We start from the raw sequence: 21,502 nt of genomic DNA on the forward strand, positions 1-21,502 counted from the left end.
CGATTACCTGCATCTCATCCATCTGCGCCTCCCTACAGATAAAAACATATACCAGTCAACACCGTTAATCTTCTGCTATTTACGTATTCGAATGGAACCCGGAGATTTGATTAACAGTGTTGGAAGAGCAAAATTAGGGGTTAGCGCTTTGTAGTTTAATAGCGTGAATTCAACGGGGGAAAAAAAACAATTTTGTAAAACCTGGTACTTTTTTTTTTTTTTTTTTTTTTTTTCTGGTGCAAATATAGAGTAGCGTGTAGATCAACTAAATCAGTTGACTATTGTTCTCTCTTGTGATGTTGGAATGTAACAAAATATCAAAGCCTTGGAATCCTCTCTGATTACAATTCCCTTCTCGGGGAGTATAATTGCATGTGGAGGCAGTTCCATTTAAAGAGCGATGCAGGCGCTCCAAACCTTTTTTCAGGTAGGAACCATGCCATTCAAAGCTTCACTGACCTGCTAGTTTTTTTTGTGCTTTCCAGAGAGATATATTTCTGGTTATAGGTAGGTGGGCTTAACGGCACAGAACGAGAACAATCCAGAATGAGGACAGGTAAGCAGAGGAGTATCCTAGCCAGTGATGGATGTTCGCAACACTCCTGGAAAACTGCTAAATATACAGATAAAATACCGTATTTATCGGCATATAACACGCGCCCCAAGTTTAGGAGGGAATTTTAGGGAAAAAAACTTTTAGGAGGGAAGTTTAAGGATAAAAACTTACATTTAAATACCCATCAATGCAGCCTCATCAGTGTCCATCTGCAACTCTGCCCAGTGTCCATCTGCAACTCTGCCCAGTGTCCATCTGCAACTCTGCCCAGTGTCCATCTGCAACTCTGCCCAGTGTCCCATCTGCAACTCTGCCCAGTGTCCCATCTGCAACTCTGCCCAGTGTCCCATCTGCAACTCTGCCCAGTGTCCCATCTGCAACTCTGCCCAGTGTCCCATCTGCAACTCTGCCCAGTGTCCCATCTGCAACTCTGCCCAGTGTCCCATCTGCAACTCTGCCCAGTGTCCCATCTGCAACTCTGCCCAGTGTCAACGCACCTTGAACGTTTAAAATTACCGGCACGGCGCCGAGATAGACAAAACCGGATGTCCTGTGTACTCGGCTGTAGTCTGCTCCTCTCGCAGTCCCGCCCCTTGCCCAGGTTCTGTGCAATAGAACCATTCTAATAGGAGCGACTCAAGTCGCTCCGACTTAGAAAAAGGTTCTTGTACGACTTCGGGGGCGGCTCGGGGCGACCTGCATTGACTTCTATACAGAGGTCATTTTGCAGGTCGCCTCTGAAGCCGTCTTCAGGACGCCTTGCGGAGTCGCACCCGAAGTCGTGCCGCCTAAGTGTGAACCGGCTCTAAATCTCTACACATTATGGAAAATTCCCTCAGTGATAGTTGTCTATAGAACAAGTGCACCCGTTGTAAAACTTTCACTTTGTTCTGATCACAACTCCAAAATGTTGGATTTCCTTTAACGTTCTGTCCCATTACAATGGTTGCCAGGAAGCTTTGAGAGGTTGAATGACCCCAGTGGGGACACAGGCAACTATGAGCGCCTCGTAGGGGTTCTAACCCTTCCCTACGCCATCTAAAAACTAAACAAAAAAGTTTTAACTTGAGATATATTTTACAAGATGGGCTTGGCATCATGTGTTGGCTCTGAAGCCTAAGAGCCGGTTCACACTGGAGCGGCACGACTTCGGGGTCGACTCCGCAAGGCGTCCTGAAGACGACTTCAGAGGCGACTTGCAAAATGACTTCTGTATAGAAGTCAATGCAAGTCGTCCCTGAAGTCGTACAAGAACCTTTTTCTAAATCGGAGCGACTTGGGTCTCCTATTAGAACGGTTCTATTGAATAGAATGGGACGCCACTTGTCAGGCGGCTGAGTCGCCCCAGTGTGAACCGGTTCATATTAACGGTAAGTGCATAAACAAAAAAAAAATGAAACCCACCCTTCATTCACCCTCTGCCTTGTGCTCTAAAGTGTCTCTAAGCGTCAAAAATAAAAAAGTTGACATTCTAATCACATGAGCCCAGGGATGAGTCTTTTTACTTTTGTAGTCCTGCCAGTGGTCACACTTGTTGTCCCCACCATAGGGAGCATTGCTGTCTTCCTAGTGGTTTTCCCCTCCATAGGGAGCATTGCTGTCTTCCTAGTGGTTGTACCCACCATAGGGAGCATTGCTGTCTTCCTAGTGGTTGTCCCCACCATAGGGAGCATTGCTGTCTTCCTAGTGGTTGCCCCCACCATAGGGAGCATTACTGTCTTCCTAGTGGTTGCCCCCACCATAGGGAGCATTGCTGTCTTCCTAGTGGTTGCCCCCACCATAGGGAGCATTGCTGTCTTCCTAGTGGTTGCCCCCACCATAGGGATCATTGCTGTCTTCCTAGTGGTTGCCCCCACCATAGGGATCATTGCTGTCTTCCTAGTGGTTGCCCCCACCATAGGGATCATTGCTGTCTTCCTAGTGGTTGTCCCCACCATAGGGATCATTGCTGTCTTCCTAGTGGTTGTCCCCACCATAGGGATCATTGTGGTCTTCTTTCAAGTCTCTGTGCATGTTATCTGCGTGGCTTTTATTCTTTGTGATGGAGATTATCTTATGTATGGCCAGTCACAACACAGTCGGGACACAGCAGGATATAAGAACTTTGCAGCTCTGGACAGGCTGCCATGGTGAGAAGTGCCACTTGTCTGCATATTATTAGGTCTGTAGTGCTATTTTACAATTTACAGATGAGTGGAATGGAGGGCGGGAAATGGGGTTTGATTGGAAACTGCAGCTATCCTTCAAAATGGTGAAAAGCTAAAAATAGCTAATTTTAAACTCCTAAAAATGCTTGTTATTAATGGGAGCCCATATTCTCTGTTAAATGCATACTCCACCTTTTGGGGGGAAAAAAATTATAAACTTTGAATAAACACATTGAAAAAGTAAAAAAAAGAAGGAGAAAAATGCTGATTCGTTATTTTTTATTTGCATTGGACCCTGCAGAGCAGTCCATAGCCGCAGGTTCGTATGGAATTACTGCCCTACCGTTATAGGGCTGGAGGAAGTAATCAATGGACTACCAGTGCCGTGATGTCACGATTGGGATCTGCACACTAGCCCCATGTTTATGTGGCGGTAGGATCCTATCGTTATGGGGCTGGAGGAAGTATTGATGGACTACATGTGTGCTCATGTCACCACACTTTTTCTCCAAGTAGATCTGCACACTTTTCCCCTAGCTCCGGGTCCATAAGGAGGGAGGGACTTGCCGTCATTGGGCTGGAGGAAATATCAATGGACTACCAGTGCCGTGATGTCACGATTGGGATCTGCACACTCTTCTCCTAGCCCCATGTTTATTTGGCGGTAGGATCCTATCGTTATGGGGCTGGAGGAAGTATTGATGGACTACATGTGTGCTCATGTCACCACACTTTTTTTCTCTAAGTACTTTTCCCCTAGCTCCAGGTCCATAAGGAGGCTGGAGGAAATATCAATGGAATACAGGTGCAGTGATGTCACCACACTCCATTGAGATCTGCATGTCTCTCTGCTGCGGTGGCAGATGGGACTTGTAGTCTTTCCATTCTCTTATTTACGTTTAATGGATGACTGCTGTCACAAGTTAAAAGGGCGATGCAACCCTGATCAGTGCATCGAGAGGCAGAGACTCTTACCATAGCCGCAGGTTCGTATGGAATTACTGGCCTACCATTATGGGGCTGGAGGAAGTAATCGATGGACTACCAGTGTTGTGATGTCACGATTGGGATCTGCACACTCTTCTCCTAGCCCCAGGGTCCTATCGTTATGGGGCGGGAGGAAGTAATGGACTACTAGTTTCGTGATGTCTTCATTTGGGATCTGCACACTCTATTGGCCCCATGTCTACTTGGAGGTAGGGTCCTATCGTTATGGGGCGGGAGGAAGTAATGGACTACTAGTTTTGTGACGTCTTCATTTGGGATCTGCACACTCTATTGGCCCCATGTCTATTTGGAGGTAGGGTCCTATCGTTATGGGGCTGGAGGGAAGTATTGATGGACTATGTGTGCTCATGACACCACACTTTTGCTCGAAGTAGATCTGCACACTTTTCCCAGGTCCATAAGGAGGTAGGGACTTGCCGTTATTGGGCTGGAGGAAATATCAATGGCATGCAGGTGCAGTGATGTCACCACACTCCATTGAGATCTGCACGTCTCTCTGCTGCGGTGGCAGATAGGACTTATAGTCTTGCCATTCACTGAGCCCCGTTAATGGATGACTGCTGTCCCGAGTTAAAGGGGGGACGCCCCCCCTACGATTCAGGTTAGTGGCGGTGATTGTTCCATGTTACACTCTAATGGGTAGATTCAGAGAGAAGTGCCTAAACTTGCGGCGGCGTAGCTTAGCCTGTTTAGGCTACGCCGCCGTAAGTTAGCTAGGCAAGTACATGATTCTCAATGTACTTGCCTGCTAATAAACGGCGGCGTAGCCTAAAGCGGGCGGGCGTAAGGGCGACGAATTCAAATTTCTTGGAGGGGGGCGTTTTTGATGGTAATGAGGCTTGACCTTTTTTACGTTTTTTTCTAACTGCGCATGCGCCGGGCGCCTACATTTCCCAGTGTGCACTGCGGCTACGTACGCCGCACGGGCCTATTGATTTCGACGTGGACGTAAACTACGTAAATCCCGATTCGCGGACGACTTACGCAAACAACGTAAAAAAATCGAATCTCGCGGCGGGAACGGCGGCCATATTTTAACATTGTTATTCCACCTAATAGATGGAATAACTTTCGGCCTGCTAATGCCTTACGGAAACGGCGTTAATCGACTGCGGCGGGCGTACGTTCGTGAATCGGCGTATTAACTCATTTACATATTCTACGCCGACCGCAATGGAAGCGCCACCTAGCGGCCATCCAAAATATTGCAATCTAAGATAGGACGGCGCAAGCCGTCCTATCTTAGATATGTTTAAGCGTATCTCTGTTTGAGCATACGCTTAAACATAAGTCGGCGTAGATTCTGAGTTAGGTCGGCTTATCTACTGATAAGTCGGCCTAACTCTACCTGAATCTACCTATAAATATAGATATAACCTGGTCACAAAGGTGAACTCGGCCTTTAAAATTGCCTGCTGACTGAATGGGCCGATTGCCCCCTGACCACTCCACGAACTTGTACAGTTTCCCCATAATTTATACATACTGGTTGAAAGACCATTCTTGAAAACAGAGCCTAGTGAAGGGTTGCCAGCTGCCTAACCTTGCATGTAACATACTACTGTTGTAAATAAAAACTAGGCCTATTAAGCTCATAGTCCTTTATTTTTGACTTGTGAAAGTCATATGGATGTCGTCATATGGTGCAAATCCCAGAAGGTTTGTTCGGAGGAATCTGAAGCAGCACATTGGGATATTGCTAGCACAGCTGTATGTTTTACACAAGCTGCTTTTTGTTCATGTCTGGCTGGAGCAGACCCCCCTTCCCCAACCTTCGGGCCGGAGCCCAGAAGCTCCCCAGGGGGCTGACTCAAATTCTTTAAGTGCTCAGCCCTTTTAATAATCCTTGCTCATCTTATTTATTTATATATATTTTCTGCCGGTTTGTTAAGTTGCCGGGGGACTCATCCGTTCAACCTTCTGAAGGACTGTGACTGGTTTTCCGAGCTGGTCCGAAGCTTTCCTTGGCCACTTTTGCTCGGTCTAGAAAGTTTCATGTTGGTATCCCAACAGGTAAAATATGAAAATAAATGATTTTATTCTGATTCCTGTGCCATTCTGTTTGGGAGTCCGCTCCTACTTAGTGGGTAACTTTGTTGCTGGAGGGACATTTAGTTCAGTTTTCATGCTGGCTTCCCCGATCTCTTAACGACCCTTTACAACTAATGACCTCCATACAACCTTAGGGCTTATGCTATTACCTTGATGATGGCAGCGGAACCATCAGTATATATCCCTATTTTAAAAGGGATAACCATACAACTACCTATGAGAAATCAAGATCCCCCCCCCATATCTATCTCTATCTATCTATCTATCTATCTATCTATCTATCTATCTATCTATCTATCTATCTATCTATCTATCTATCTCTACTTTCTACATTGCAGGTGATGCTATTCCGCAGTGCCACTGCAGTTGGAGAGGAAGTCAAGAGAACATAAATGATAATACATTTTATTTATAACGCTCTTTTCATCAAAAGATCTCAAGTGCTACAAATCAAAAACAAAAGAAAAATGAGCAATTTGTACAATGAAACAAGGAACATGGTTCCTCTATGGTTTTCTGAGTCCCTGGGGAATGAATCCAGTTGGATGCTTCCACCTCATAAAACTCTTGCAGCCATCTTGGGTCATGCAGAGCCTCTTCAAGGTCCTGGCTCCCAGGCTTGGTGGGCATTTTTGTGAGTAGGTAGTGTAGGGACAGGTACCCTACCTAGTAGGGACGGAACTAGTGGCAAGGAAAGTTTCCTGGCGAGGAGGAGAAATGTAGGGCTCACAACTTTTCTGGACATCTTCCTTTTTGGGCAACCCGCACTCTGCCCCTCCTAAACGGCCCTGTCAGCTTGGCTGAAACCTGCTTTCTCTACACACTGATGGATCTTTTTTATGGACTATTCGAAGTGTGGTGGTGCTTCTGTATCCCATTTTTTTTTTAGCTGTGCACTTAACAGCCATGACACACTGGGTTGTAGTACTCTACATGAAGAAACTCCCTTCTGGTGACACCACTAGTCCTTCTAATGGACTTTGGGGGATAGGCCCTTCGGAAAGCAGTGAGAAGAGGTAAAATTGCATAAGCAAACACCACTGACAGTTTACTGGGGTGCAACTATTAAAGCGGATGTCCGCTGAAAAAAAAATATTAAAAGCCAGCAGCTACAAATACTGCAGCTGCCGACTTTTAATATTAGGACACTTACCTGTCCTGGAGTCCAGCGCCGTCCGCAGCAGAGGACGAGCGATCGCTCGTCACTCTGCTGCCCCCCCCCCCCCACCATCCTCGGTGAGGGAAACAAGAAGTCAAGCGCTCCGGCTTTACTGCCCGGTTCCTTACGGCGCGAGTCGCGCTACGCCTGCCGATTGGCTCCCGCTGTGTACTAGGAGCTGAGTGTTCCCAGAACACAACAGGAGGGGGGGACGGGGGAGGGAGGTGACGTCATGCCTGCAGTCTGCCCAAAACTGTGTGGCCGGAAGTGGGTGCAAATACCTGTCTTTAGACGGGTATCTGCACCCCCCTCCCCCCTGAAAGGTGTCAAATGTGACACCGGAGGGGGGAGGGATCCGATCAGCGGGAGCTCAACTTTAGGGTGGAGCTCCGCTTTAACAAGGCCTCATAATGGCCAACACTATGCTACATTTTTCTTTTCATACACTCTCAGGCAGGCCCCTTGTGGTTTTCGACAATTGGGGACAAAGGCCCAGAAAGAAGGTTTCCTTTGTTCCGGATCTTTGTTCCGGAACACAGAGGGCCTCAAATTCCACTTGGTACATTGTTTAGTACTGTCCAGCTGCAGCCTGCCATAGATTTTAACAGGCCGCCTGCAATGGGCTGGATGCTGCACCCGCAATGAAATGCAGAGAAGGATGCACCGCAGCTGGACGGCCTGATGTGCAGGGAGCACTTTCACACCTTTACCACAGGGAAATGACCTTAGAAACCACTGAGCATCCTTTTGGCTTTCCTCTGAGTGCATTAAGCACAGTTAGCTCCATTACAAATGTACTACGCTGGTAGCCGCAGTATATAATTCATACAGAGTTGGTAGGAACAAGATGCATGGTAGGCCTCTTCCCCCCCAGCTGGCTGGCAATAAGCATGGGATGTTCTTTGGAGGAGGTGAGCCGGATTTCACCCCATCGTGCGGCTTGATGCATGAGCTGCTTCCTGGCTTCCCATCTGCTGTGCACTCAGCACAATGCAAGCAGGTGAGCAAGAACAAAGCTTACAGCTTGGCTGCGCAAAAAAAAAAAATGAGGCCAGAGAGAAGAGGAACGGCACTGACAGAGCGAGAGGAATATGCTGTGCTGTTCTTTCCCCAAAGCTTCAGGTGATCAGCACTGGGGAGGAGGAGGGGACATCTTCCCAGCCACATATATCATCCCTACTCCCAAACCGCCAGCATCAGCTCATCGCAGATGCACAGGGCAGCCTGCGCGCGAGATGCTGCAAGGCAATTAGTCCAGCCGTAATAGCCAGCGTTAATTATTCGCGATCGGACTTTTTTTTTTATTTTTATTATTATTCAACAAAGGGTAATTTGCAACAACAAAGGTAATAAATTATTATTTTCTGAAGAATAAAGCATATTTTTATTTATTTTTTACATTTATTTTTTATTTTTTTTATGCTTTTGTTGCATCTGTTTTTCTGAGCTCCTGCAGCCTGTTTGCAGCCACTTCCTTCACTTCAGGGATATGCGCATCGCATTTCTTAAGCCTCGTACACAAGCCCGCTTTACTCTGCAAGAAAACTGCTGGCAGAGCTTTCTTGCCGAGTAAACCGAGCGTGTGTACGAGGCTTTCGGGTTTCTCGTCTGGAAATCTGGCCAGAATCCTGACGAGAAAAATCGAGAACCTGCTCTTTTCTCGTCGAGATTCTTGTCGGCCTGTTTCCCGACGAGAAACCCAAAAGTGTGTATACTTGCCTGTCGCCGTGGAAACCCGCGCATGCTTGAAATTACTTTGACGCATGCGCGGTAGCTTCCACAGCATAGCTCGTCGTACGCGATGACGTCACCGCGTTCTTGCCTTTCAAGAGGACCGGGGTTCTTTTGAAAGGTCTGTGTGTACACTCGAGATTCTTGCCCGTGTGTACGAGGCTTTAGGGAGGGTTTCCTGTTGGTGGCAACAGTGGACCATGTCCGCTTAAACTACGCTGTATCTGAGCACCACAAACTGTATTTAATTCACTTTTAATATTTAAAAGCAAACTCAACCATCTGTCCATGATTCAATGCTTTATTTTGCTGAGAAGTCACTTAAAAAAAAAAACAACAAAAAAAAACACCCTTGGCATTTTTGCCTGTGGCCATCTTGAGTGAGGGCAGATGATGTAGCCCTTGGCTCAGGCATGCAGCCAGGAGGATGTGAGAAAACCTCTCCTGAAAACTCCTGGGATGTATGACATCATTTGACTAGTCATGGAAACCAGGAAGTTACTGAGGAAATTTAAAAAAAAAGCACGTAAATATGATATACTTTGCTATCTATTTACTAATGCTAGCAGTATAAGGTTAAGAAATAGTCAATGTTGATTGGGAAAGTTCTGCTTTTAAGTCGAACTCTGGGCACACTTTTATTGAAATGTGGTCCTCAATAGCAGTGGTCTTCAAACTGTTGCCTGGGGGCCAGATGCGGCTCTTTACTTGCTTTTATCTGGCCCTTGGAAAACTATTTCCTCCACTGATGCCAACAATGGGACATAATTTTCCCCCACTGACACCGATGGGACACAATTCCTCCCAATGATACCAACCATTAGGCCCACTGACACCAACGATGGGGCACAATTCCTCCCAATGACACCAAAGATGGGGCATTAATTCTTCCTGCTGTCAGGACCCTTTTCTACTCTCAACGGCCACAGTGTGGTCCCCCTAAGTTCTGAAGGACAGTAAACTGGCACCCTGTTTGAAAAGTTTGGAGACCCTTGCTCAATGGCCTTGAAGGATGTACAATAGATCCACTTTGTGGACACCAAATTATTTTTCAAACCCAGAGATTACCTTGTAAAATAAGCTGTGACATCACGGTGCTGTACATAGCCTGTATAAAGAGCAGAGCTGTGGGAGGGCTGCTAAAGGCCCCACCTACTGCAGGCTACCTCCAGAAAACTACAGGAAGGGGCGGGGTTAAGACCAGTAACCCTGCACAAAGAGGGAGAGCAGAAGTGACCGGTCTTTGTTACAGGAAGCTCCTGCACAGAGATCCAATATCGCACTGAATTACTGCACAGATCTGGAAGAAATGCACAAAGCACACCAAGGCAGAGGCTATACATTATGCAAATTTCTTTCCTTTTAAAGCGGGGTTTCACCCGTACATAACATTTTTTCCCCTTAGATGGATGCTCGTTTTGTCTAGGGGAATCGGCTATTTGTTCTAAAATATGAGCTGTACTTACCGTTTACGAGATGCATCTTCTCCGCCGCTTCCGGGTATGGGCTGCGGGACTGGGCGTTCCTATTTTGATTGACAGTCTTCCGAGAGGCTTCCGACGGTCGCATCCATCGCGTCACGATTTTACGAAAGAAGCCGAACGTCGGTGCGCAGGCGCAGTATAGAGCCGCACAGACGTTCGGCTTCTTTCGGCTACGAGTGACGCGATGGATGCGACCGTCGGAATCCTCTCGGAAGACTGTCAATCAAGAAGGAACGCCCGCTCCCGAAGACCCATACCCGGAAGTGGCGGAGAAGATCGCCCTCTACAACGGTAAGTACGGCTCATATTTTAAAACAACTAGCCGATTCCCCTAGACAAAACGAGCATTCATCTAAGGGGAAAAGAGGAAAAAAAATCATCATTGGGTGAACTCCCGCTTTAAGGTTCGGGTTGAAGGAAAGATAAACACTTGATTCCCCGTCAACATGGTCAGTGTTGATGGTGGGAATCCCTCCCACTGCGCTATTGTTTTCTGACAGTGGAAGATTTCCCAGCTGTCAGAATACAATGCTCACTGTCTGCAGCTATAACTGCCAGCAGCTATAGCTGCCAGCAGTGATCAAATGGAAAAACTCGCAAATGCTGGTTGTACTGAAGGCTATCGATTGGGGCATTTGTGGTGGTTTTTCCAACTTAATCACTTACTCCCCTGATAGTGGGCAGATGGGATGCTTGGTGCCAAAGCACTAAAATGACCCAGAAGATGTCCAGGTTAGGCAACTGAAAGATAATCTGCTGGAAATGATGATTAGTGAAGCTCTTTTTATAGAATCCTGGAAGACCACCCTTGTACTTGATGATGAAGGCAATGTTCTAATTCGACTCGTCCGGCACCCTGAAACCACAGGACAGGCATGGAAAATATTTCCCAACTGTTAAACACACAGGTCATGCGTAGGTTGCTTGGTCGTACATAGCTGAAGAATGTGCCTGGGTAGAACATGTGCGGTCACCTGGCCATAAACACAGCGCAGCAGTTTTGCCAAATGCTATTTTTGAAGGATGTATTTACAATTTATTTTTGAAATCAAACAGCAATTCCAGGCCTTCAGCAGAGTCATCCATTGGATTTCTAACGCTTCCTAAAGAATACTGCAGCCTCTTGTGCACAGTACTGTGCTGTGAAATCCCAATCTCTGTACCAGGGAATACTTGGGGTGGCTTTGATGCCAGAAACCACAGAAACTTGGTAAGGAATGAAGCCGGCGGCACACATTTCTTTTCGGGTGGTCTGTGTACCTGGGATTAGTTTGCAAAATGTTGGTTTGCTTGGAATGTGCCTTTTTAGTCACCAAGGTTTTGCTGTATGCTGCATAGATCAGCGCCTTGTCCCCAGTTTGCAGCAAGCCAGGACACTTTGGTCAATGTTTGCTCATCGGTGATGAAGCACAAGGGAATTTGTAGCCTGCGGCTCTCAAACTGGTTGACAAGCCTGCATTAATGGGGCCGTATATCTTCACTGGCTGAAAGCCCCCTGACGACTTTCATTACAAAGCCTGCTAGCCTTGTAAGGGTTACAGCTTTCTTCCCAAGTGAGGCATGGGGGGATATGAGTGAGGAAAGGGGGCATACAATTTATTGACTGAGATTGTGCATGTCTCTAAGTCAATTCTGCAATCCCAGGGAGCCATTTTGCATATATACACACAGTATGTGGACAACCCTGCAAACTGGGTTATGATGCCCAAAGCCAACTCCATAAAGACATGGGTTGAGGAGTATGGACTGTAGAGGAATTCAAGTGGCCTACACAGCGTCCTGACCTTAAAGTGGTTATAAAAGCAGAAGCTTTTATGTTTTATCTTGATGCATCATGTACATTAAGATAAAAAAAAATGTGCAGCACCCCCCCCTCCCTGAGCCCATCTCTATTCAGCGATGTACACGAGTGCCTCGGCCATCCGCCACTCTCCCTCCTGATTGGCGGAGACACAGCAGTGGCGCCATTGCCTGCTGAAATGGTTTTTCACAGAGCAGCCCAGGTCAATCTCTTCTCAGGTCCCTCGTCTGCGCTCCTGGCTCCTCCTTCCTGCTGGGTGCCCCCACAGCAAGCAGCTGCTCCCTGTGTCCATTCAGACAGATGTGGTTCGGCCCCACCACCTCTCTATCCTGTTAGTCAGTTGGCCTCCCCTTGCCTCGCCTCTCCTATCCTCCCCTTGCCTCTCCTATCCTCCCCTTGCCTCGCCTCTCCTATCCTCCCCTTGCCTCGCCTCTCCTATCCTCCCCTCCCCTTGCCTCGCCTCTCCTATCCTCCCCTCCCCTTGCCTCTCCTATCCTCCCCTCGCCTCGCCTCTCCTATCCTCGCCTCGCCTCGCCTCTCCTATCCTCCCCTCCCCTTGCCTCTCCTATCCTCCCCTTCCCTTGCCTCTCCTATCCTCCCCTCCCCTTGCCTCGCCTATCCTCCCCTCCCCTCCCCTTGCCTCGCCTCTCCTATCCTCCCCTCCCCTTGCCTCGCCTCTCCTATTCTCCCCTCCCCTTGCCTCGCCTCTCCTACCCTCCCCTCCCCTTGCCTCGCCTTTCCTATCCTCCCCTCCTCTTGCCTCGCCTCGCCTCTCCTATCCTCCCTTTGCCTCGCCTCTCCTATTATCCCCTTGCCTCGCCTCTTATCCCCTTGCCTCGCCTCTCCTATCCTCCCCTTGCCTCGCCTCACCTCGCCTCTCCTCTCCTATCCTCCCTCCCCTTGCCTCGCCTCTCCTCCCCTAGCCTCGCCTCTCCTCCTCCTCCCCCCCTAGCCTCGCCTCTCCTCCTCCTCCCCCCCCCTAGCCTCGCCTCTCCTCCTCCTCCCCCCCCTAGCCTCGCCTCTCCTCCTCCTCCTCCCCCCCTAGCCTCGCCTCTCTTCCCCCCCTCTGCCTCGCGTCTACCCCCCCCATTCTGCCTCACCTCTCCTCCCCTCCCCTTGCCTCACCTCTCCTCCACCCCCCCTCACCTCTCCTCCCCCTCCCAAGTGCTTTCACACTGGGGCAGTGCGCTAGCAAGACTTTAGAAAAAGTCCTGCAACCAGCATCTTTGGGGCGGTTTGGGAGTTCTGTATTTAGCACTCCCAAAACACTGCTCATTGAAATGAATGGGCTGCGCTTCTGAAATTCCGCAACACGGGCGATTTTAAACCCTTAGAAAACTAGCGTGCTTCCGCTCTAACATGGCCACGGCCCCAATGTGAAAGTCGGCTTATGCCGGCCGTCTTTTGGCCAGGTGCTAATTGAAGCCTTAGAAAAGAGCCAGTAAAAGAAAACGTATGTGAAGATGTAAAATAAAATCTCCCATCAGATTGCCATTAGTATCACAAACGTTCTAAAAATATGCACCCATTGAAAAAGGCGGCGCAGTTTTCGTTGACTGTGCTAGAGGGATCTCTGTCCTTGGAACAGCTTCACATTGCTCTTTCTTCGACCGTCCATTCCCAATTTAGTGCTCACCCCAGCCTCGGCCATTCAGATGGCACATGAATTATTTTTTTTCCCACTTTCCTTTTTTATTAGCCCTATTACATGGGGGCCGAGTTCTCAATTCCAGGAATTAGAGGCTGAGATAAATCAGTGGGACGCACTTCGTCACAGCCCGGCGCTGAACGCATTCCATCTGTGACATGTACAGAGGAATTAGATTAGCTCGTAATGTCTCTGACCCATATTACTCATCTCGTGGTCATTAAATAATATTGTTTGATAAAAAAAAAGGCAGTCTTCTATATTTTGACTCGTGCTGAAAGCCGCGCGGCTAAAGAGAACCTGTGCGTCAAGAAGGGCATAGGATGCCATTATTGAACTTTCTGAAAATGCTAGTTGTAGTTTTTTTGTTCTTTTTGTTATTTTAAGTACATTCCTTTTTGTAATTATAAAGCGGTATACAACCAATTTAAAACGGAGGTCCACCCTAAAAAAATAAAATTACATTCACTTACCCGAAATGCCTGTTGCTAGGCAGTCTTCCTAATCTGCCACTTCCTATACCGCGGCACTCTTCTTCCTCCTCGAGGCTGGAACACCGCTTTAACATGAATCGGAGAAATGCTGTATTAAGATCGTGAGGGGGGTTGAATCGCGATAACGATTTTTTAGCTCTACTGTACACCCAAAAAGTAGTGAGGTCCATGTTCCCCAGTGCTGTCTGCTCCCAAGCAACATATACGTTCCTCCTTCACTTGCCATGATAAAAAAAAAAAAATTGGGATGCAAGTTACACAATTATCTGTCAGTGAAAATATTTGGGTTTGATTTTGGATTTTATATTGAAAGAAGCTCTGCACACTGCTGGTGCTCATGGTGTTTCTCTTATGTTTTAACTTCCGATGGTGAAAACAATATGGCTCCCTCTATAGCTAGAAATGAGTGTAGACACCAAGTGACGGGATGTGCATTTGCTGGATCACCAGGTAAAAAACAAGGCAATGAGCCTGGAAAAAAAGGAAAACTAATACAGCCACCAACATCTAAGGCCTGTTAAGCTGTCATACATTACATTTTTGTGTTTTTCAGGGTTGAACGTATAAAATGGGCACGTTGGCATGTGTTAGTCTGCATCCCGACCCATCAGGCCATACAACTTTTGCTGTCTCTGTAGAACAGGCATGTCCAAAGTCTGGCCCGCCGGCCAACCACAAAACATATATACTGTATTTATCGGCGCTGCCTCAGAGGGGACGAAAAGAGTGCCATCAGATTACATACAGGAGAATCTTCTGTTTACTCAGCAGCGTCTGTAATGGGAAGTCCCTTCTTCTGGGCTGCCATTGGACGACTGTTCTGTCTATCATAGGAGGCGGGACTTTGTATCAAAGAGGCCGCTGTGTAAACAGGAAATTCTCCTGTATGTAATCTGTTGGCACTCGTCCCACCCCCCTCCCTGTCCCCTCCAAGGCTGCAGATAGGAATCAATTGGGCTGCACTGATGGCAATGGTGAGGCTGCAGATGGGCACTGATTAGGCTGCAGTGATGGGCTCTGACCCTTATTTTGCTTCACAGTTCTTTAATTTTTTTTCCCTGAAACTTCTCTCTTAAAGTGAAGGTGCGTGTTATACGCTGATAAATACAGTATATCCAAAAACCACGCCCAAGCTCATCCTTAGTCCTGAGCGGCACTCAGGGATTCGTTGGGGTTACAAAGATATATATATATATATTCAAATAACACGCCCAAGCTCATCTCTTCACCACACACAGCCACAAAGACAAGAGAATTCTTGTTTGGGCATTGGCAGTGTAGTAGTGCTCAGACGAACACACTTGGACCCCTTTCACACTGAAGCGTTTTTACAGCGTTTTAGCGTTAACAATAGCGCTATTAAAACGCTCAGAAAACGCTCTCCATGCATCTCAATGGACCCTTTCACACTGAGTCCTGCAAGCAGCATCTTTGGAGCAGCTTTTGGGCGCTGAAAAAACGCTCCTCTCTAAAACACCTTGCCCTTTCACACTGAGGCGATGCACTGGCGGGGCGTTGAGAAAAGTCCTGCAAACAGCATCTTTGGAGCAGCTTTTGGGCGCTGAAAAAACGCTCCAAAAACGCCCTGTTGAAATGAATTGAAAGCTCTGTAAAAACGCCTTGCCTTTGCACACTGAGGCACTGCAAAACGCCCTAAAACTTTCGGGTCTTAGCGGTGCTTTACCAGCGTTTTTTGGGCGCTGGCAGTGTGAAAGGGCTCTGAAAGCACTCAGGATTTCACATTGGGATTGCAGATGAGGCTTCTTTCAGGCGCTTTACAGGCTTTTTTTTTACGCCAAAGCGCCTGAAAAACACTCGAATAACGCCCGAAAAACGCTCCAGTGTGAAAGAGGCCTTAGACTGACTTTTAATGGTTCAAACAATGTCAGGCAAAATGGTCGGCCCTCATGCATGTTCACTTCATGAAATCTGTCCCTCTTTGAAAAAAGTTTGGACACCCCTGCTGTAGAAGAACGCCCATTAGGATCAGGTGTCAGTCTGCAAGGTTCGCTGGTCGTGTTGACTTTAAAACATTTGTTTTGGACACTTGCAATACAAGGCTTAAGGACTAGGACAGGCTGGTGTTTTACAGAGCCCAGAACAGGTGCACTGAACGTGAAATAACAGAGCCATTTGTGCTGGAATTGGGGGGGGGGGGGCAAATTGTGCGACAAAACACAGAGAGCATAAAGAGCGATTGTGAAAGTGACAGCCGAGGTTTGGAAGCCGCAGCACCTGTCTGTGAAGGCCAGTTGGCTCAGCATGTGCCGCCAGTTGTAGGCCATTAGCTTTGGGTTTTGGGGGTCTGTCCAGCAGACAAGAGGTTAAGCTCTTTATCTAAGTGACCCACTGACAGTTTGGAGTGCGTTCTGCCAGCTCTCGGCACCTCCTCTTTTTCACAACATTCTCTGTGTGGAAAGTCAGTAAATAGTGTGGGCGAACATTTTCCGCACTTGGATTTCATGTGCCGTGTTTACTTGGTGACTTTTTTAATTCAATCTGCCAATAAAGTGTTTTTTCCTAAATTTTATTGGCCTGATTATATTTTTAGTTTAAAGCAAACTTCACGTTGATGGAATGCATTTTTTTGTTATTTTATTTATATAGCGAAAGCAATTTGCACAGCACTTTTGATATTGTACATTCACGTTCGTCCTTGCCTTTGCAGTCTAAGACGTGTAAAACACAAAGCCCGCGGGCCGAATCCAGCCCTCCAAGCCATTATGGCCCTTACACCTCTCCTGCAGCTGTGGCAGCCCCCCCATTTCTGCCCCCCACCTTCTCTGCAGTCGGCAGCAGATAGGAGAATAGAACTCCTCCACCAGATCCTGCACCTCTCTGTGCAGCCTTGGAGAGGCTCTTCTCTGCCCTCCTCCCAGTCTCAGCAGTCAGGTAGCAGAGGGGAGGACAGAACTCCTCCTCCTTCAGACCTCTCTGTGCAGCCACAGCACTCAAATTTCTAACCGGTTGTACAGAACTCCAATTTACTGATTTTGACGTTTGTACAACTGCCCTAAGAAGAGGGTGCCTCCAGCAGCCAATCATCAAGCACCAGCTCTTCTAGATGGCAGGAGTCACCCTACCATAGAGGGCATGTATATCTATTCACTACTGATGTGTGGAATTCAAGGGTGAAAGGCATAGATAAAGCACAGGTTGACTTTTTGGACATCCAACAAGACTTAAATATCACACTTCAGTTTGACCCCTTTCAGTATACGTATCTTTCTTAGCCATAGTGGAAAGCACCTTTTTAAGAATTTTGGTATTAATTTGATGGTCTTCGGTGTTGAGAAAGGAATTGGCTAGCAGATATTATTTTTTTGTGTCAATTTCTTTCAAAAGGAGTTCCCGAATGTTGTAGGCCAGTGATGGCGAACCTTGGCACCCCAGAGGTTTTGGAACTACATTTCCCATGATGCTCAACTACACTGCAGCGTGCATGAGCATCATGGGAAATGTAGTTCCAAAACATCTGGGGTGCCAAGGTTCACCATCACTGTTGTAGGCCAATGCTTCATCAACTCGGGGCACTCCTTGGCGACTCGGACAGCACTGGCACTTTGCTTTAATTAAGTCTAAAAGTCAGTTTGGTAACAAGACTGGTGCTTCGTCAAACGCTGCCAAGTCTCCTTGTGGGTGTTCGCTTGTGTTGTCCCAGTTTGTTCCTCAAGCCTGAATCGCGGCAGGAAGAGGATAGGATGAGTGATTAGTGGTTTGGGAAAGGCAACCATTACCAAATCCCCCGTGTTTCGACATTCTAGGTTTCTACAGCAACTGCATGTCTTCTGTGCCCAACCATTCAGCGCCACGGTGGCAGTAATTAAAGGGGTTGTAAAGGTTCTTTTTTATTTTCTAAATAGGTTACTTTAAGCTAGTGCATTGTTGGTTCACTTACCTTTTCCTTCTATTTCCCTTCTAACTGTTTTTTTCTTTGTTTTCCTTGTCTGAATTTCTCACTTCCTGTTCCTCCTCAGTAAGGCTGCATTCACACCTGAGCGTAGCGGTTTGCCGCGATTTTGCGGCGTGTTTTGCCGTGATATTTGCGGCGTGATTTTTTACAGCGATTTTGGACAGGTCTAGGGTCACCAATGTTAAAAACAGAAAAACGCCCAAATACGCTCAATTCGAGCGCCAAAAAGGGGTCCAGAACTTGTTTGAGCTTCAGGCGTTCAGTGTTTTGGAGTGGAGATGTGAACCATCTCCATAGAGAATAATGTATTTTTTCCCCTCTAGCGTTTTGGAGCTTCATGCTTCAGGCGACAAAACGCTCAGGTGTGAATGCAGCCTAAGGTGTTCAGTAAGCTGTTCTAAATGACTTTCCACCGCTCAGATGATGGTGGAAAGCTTACTGAGGAGAAACAGGAACTGAGAAATTCAAACAAAGAAAAAAAACATTTAGAAGGAAAATCGAAGGAAAAGGTAAGTGAACCAACAATGCACTAGCTTAAAGTAACCTTTTTAGAAAATAAAACTACTACCCCTTTAAGTGACGCGCACAATGCAGGCGGATTCAGGAGCAGTAGGAGAGGGGCTGGACCAGAGGGTCCCCGGATGGATGGCCGGAGCAGGAAGTGTGATTGAGATGAAGAGCAGAGAAGTTGGGAGCTGTGATCTCTTTATGTACAGTATGTAATAGGAAAACACACCTAACCAATCCAATCGGTTATTCTCCAATCAGGCAGACCCTTACATTACAAAGTTGGTTTTGGATCTAAAGATTGTGCAGTCAAATTGTATAGTGTATGGTCACCTTAGGATTGGTCAGGGAGTTTAGCCATATTATGGCCCTTATGTGTCAGCTCTTTGACTCGGATGTTGGTTTGGTCCCGGGTTGGTCACCTTAGGATTGGTCAGGGAGTTTAGCCATATTATGGCCCTTCTGTGTCAGCTCTTTGACTCAGCCGTTGGTTTGGTCCCGGGATGTCAGAAAAGTTCTGCGAAACGTCCGCTAAAAGGCACTTTGTAAAACTGTCGTTTTTATTGAGTTATCGCAATTACTGTCTGGCTGCGAAATTCGATTTCCGGTTGTGACAGCATACCCACTGCTGCGCTGAGCCGCTCCTTGTTATGCTTATAATTATGATGGCTGGTAAGTCGGTGCCAGCAGATATTGTGCTTATTGTGGTTTTCAAGTTGAAATGGCAAAATTATGAGTAAGACTATAAAACACAGCCAGCGTAATTTGTTAAACGGTCTGAAGCTGGTGTGTGAGACTGCAGGCGGCTACACGTCAGCGTTCGTCTTCTGCAGCTGGCCGCCCTGCTTGCGGAATTGCTGTGGGTTGCCGGTATTCCTTTTCTTCTTCTAAATGGCCTTGAATTTGAGAGTAAGGGATATGATGCCAAAGTGCTTCCTTTTTAGCCTCATGCTGCCCACCTAATGCATACGCGTGGTAGTAAAGGGGGAGAACTTTAACGCGGCTGAGGTTTCTGTGCTGAGCGCGGCTCCCTACGTGCTCCTAGCATAGTGACTGAGCTGTCAATGACAGCTGCTGGTCTCTTGTGATATTGCTAGAGCTAGCAGTATATTTTATTTTGACCATTAGAATTAAAGTGATATTAAAGGCTTTTTTTGTTTTCTTTTAAATCTCAAACATGTTATACTTGCCTGCTTTGTGCAATGGTTTTGCACAAAGCAGCCCCGATCCTCCTGTTCTTGGGTCCCTTGTTGGCGCTTCAGGCCCCTCCCTCCCTGCTGTCCTGCTGAGTGCCCCCATAGCAAGCAGATTGCTATGGAGGCACCCAAGCAGGCTCACGCCTTTCGGCTTAGCTCTGCCCCCGCTCTCTCATTGGCTCACTGGCTGAGATTGACAGTAACGAAAGCCAGTGACTCCCACTCCTGTCTCACAGAATGCATGAAGGTAAGAAAACTTGAGCCTTTGCAACCACTTTAATTTTACATAAACTCATCTAGTGCTTTTCTACCCAAATGTTCTTCTCATGAATGGTGGTGATGATTTTTTTTTTTTTTTTATTCTTTTTACCTGCCTGGAAGCATTCCTCTTGTAATATGCCTGTAAACACCTATTTGTGTGTGAACACATACGTGGACGTCTGCATTTACGGGCAGAAAAAAAACAAATCACTTTTTTATTTTTTTTGTGAGCCCTTCCATTTTTTACCAAAAAATTGACGTTCCTCTTTTTTAAGTAGTAGTAAAATCCTGAAAACCCCCCCAAAATTAAAAAAATTCTAGAACATTATGGCAGACTTGCCTGTAAAGTGGATCTCTTCAGCGGCATACTGTCACCACTTTCAGGGCTTCTATCTTCACCCAGTCTTCCTTTCAGGTTTGCCGGCTCCGACCATTTGACCGAGCCACGATGGTGTCGCTCCCATTCAGGTGCATAGGAGTCTTTCACGGTCGCAGCACAGTGCTCTGGATGGACGCCACATTCAGTGTACCATCAATTCAGAGTGCAATGCACATGCGCCAGTGACGTCACAGGCTGCAAAGCTCATTTTAAGCTTACCTGTAGGTACAAGTGAGCAAACAGAATTTACTATCGCTTTAAGGGCCCATTCGCGCCAGATGCAGTGGGATGTATTTTTGATTGTACTCTAACTGCATAGACCAGGGATATGCAATTAGCGGACCTCCAGCTGTTGCAAAACTACAAGTCCCATCATGCATCTGACTCTGGGTGTCATGCTTGTGGCTGCCAGGGTCTTGCTATTGCCTCATGGGAATTGTAGTTCTGCAACATCTGGAGGTCCGCTAATTGCATATCCCCGGCATAGACAGTTCAAAACCCTCCTAGTACAGCAAGCTGCAGTTTTTTTGCACTACAAATTAGGGTTGTCCCGATACCACTTTTTTAGGACCGAGTACAAGTACCGATACTTTTTTTCAAGTATTTTTTCAAGATACCGAATACCGATACTTTTTTTAAATGTGTCCCCAAATGCAGCCATGTCCCCCCCCATATGCAGCCATGTCCCCAACATATGCAGCCATGTCCCTCTAGCCATGTCCCTCACATATGCAGCCATGTCCCTCTAGCCATGTCCCTCACATATGCAGCCATGTCCCTCTAGCCATGTCCCTCACATATGCAGCAATGTCCCTCTAGCCATGTCACTCACATATGCAGCCATGTCCCTCTAGCCATGTCCCTCACATATGCAGCCATGTCCCTCACATATGCAGCAATGTCCCTCTAGCCATGTCCCTCACATATGCAGCAATGTCCCTCTAGCCATGTCCCTCGATGCGGCGGCGCGATGCGGCGGCAGCGGCGGGGGGAAAGGGGGGGGGAAAGTATTCTATTTAGGTATCGGGGGTATTTGCGCGAGTACTCCCGCAAATACTCGGTATCGGTCCCGATACCGATACTGGTATCGGTATCTGGACAACCCTACTACAAATGCATGAAAATGCACAAAAATACACTGCTATACACATAAAAGCCTAAAGATG

The 21,502-nt window shown here is 47.2% G+C and overlaps 1 protein-coding gene across 3 annotated transcripts in view; it reads left to right on the forward strand.

Moving 5' to 3' along the window:
- The window catches only part of PLXNA1 (plexin A1), a 460,603-nt gene that overhangs the window by 150,797 nt on the left and 288,304 nt on the right, over positions 1–21,502 (forward strand). The gene's annotated exons all lie outside the window — the stretch shown is intronic.

The sequence above is a fragment of the Rana temporaria genome, chromosome 7, assembly GCF_905171775.1.
Source record: "Rana temporaria chromosome 7, aRanTem1.1, whole genome shotgun sequence".
Lineage (NCBI taxonomy): Eukaryota > Metazoa > Chordata > Amphibia > Anura > Ranidae > Rana > Rana temporaria.